Genomic DNA, 1,222 nt, shown 5'->3' on the forward strand with positions numbered 1-1,222 from the left:
TGCATATTCTAGGGGAAATCGTGGTATCTTAAGGGTTCTCAGGATGCTCCCAACCATGAAGGGAGATACTTTTACTTTACCACAGTCAAACCCTTGGAGAAGCTTTTCTCTGGTGTCCATATTTTTGGTCACTACCTGGTATCTTCCTCCCCCATAAGGGGTAAATCCAAAAATATTCTCTGCGCCGACGCAGTCTATGATGGCTTTCGCCATCGCCCTTGCCGGTATTGTGGCGTCAACCTCAATTCCGAGGGTACGCACACGCGGCAGAATGGAGGGCATGATCAGATGGGGGGAGCCTTAACTATTCCCACCACCAAGTGTTTGATATTTCCCCAGTCCGGGGTTTACGAAGTTCTGTAAATTTCCGGTTAAATATCGTGAAACCCGATGGAACTCGTACCGATATTAACGGTTAAGAACAGAAACTATACACTTTATCTAAGCCAAACGGCCGAGAAGCGATCGTTGTATAAAATGCATAAATACATATAAAATATAAAATAAAATAATTTTATAATTTTACATGTGAACAACTGTATACATATATCATTAAAAATAAAGGGTTACCTTGGTTCTGAAAATTCGAAAATTTTTATGTCACGTTATTTGCTATCTATTCTATATAAAATAAAAAGGTGTTAGAAGATTTATTTAGTTTATTTATGATTATGCAGGATTATAAATATTTACTCTACATGATCATAAAATTATTTTTTCTTTCTTTATTTTTTCTTACTTTATTTATCTTTCTTCCATTAAAATTCCTTTAATTAGAGATTTTCAGGAAATTAAGATAAGCCGATATTTGAAACGTTTTTATGTCACGGATGTGACATAAAATTCAAAAAGGTTGTGACATCTAGCGTGATGCTTACTCCACCTTTGCTGTGAGTCGCCCTTGTGTTGCACTACCATTGGGTAAGTAGCTCTTTCCTAAAGGTGGTACAACCTATATAATCAGTCATGACCTACAAGCCCGGAAACCGAGGGGGGGGGGAGCGTATCTCCCTAGTAAATAAATATATATATATGTAGAAAGTTTTTTACTTTGGGTATATTATACGTTAAAGATACGTTATAGATACCATATATATATATATATATATATATAATATATATATATATATATATATATATATATATATATATATATATATATATATATATATATATAATATATATATATACATATATATATATATATATATATATATATATA

The 1,222-nt window shown here is 32.7% G+C and overlaps 1 non-coding gene across 1 annotated transcript; it reads right to left on the reverse strand.

The window, feature by feature from the left end:
- Positions 1 to 275: 275 nt before the first annotated feature.
- Positions 276 to 466, reverse strand: LOC150107626 (U2 spliceosomal RNA). Its single transcript, XR_016548273.1, has one exon. It is a non-coding gene; the product is annotated as a U2 spliceosomal RNA (small nuclear RNA).
- Positions 467 to 1,222: the final 756 nt, after the last annotated feature.

This window comes from Typopeltis vanoorti, chromosome 4 (genome assembly GCF_054136105.1).
Source record: "Typopeltis vanoorti isolate ZY-2024b chromosome 4, IOZ_Tvanoo_1.0, whole genome shotgun sequence".
Classification (NCBI taxonomy): Eukaryota; Metazoa; Arthropoda; class Arachnida; order Uropygi; family Thelyphonidae; genus Typopeltis; species Typopeltis vanoorti.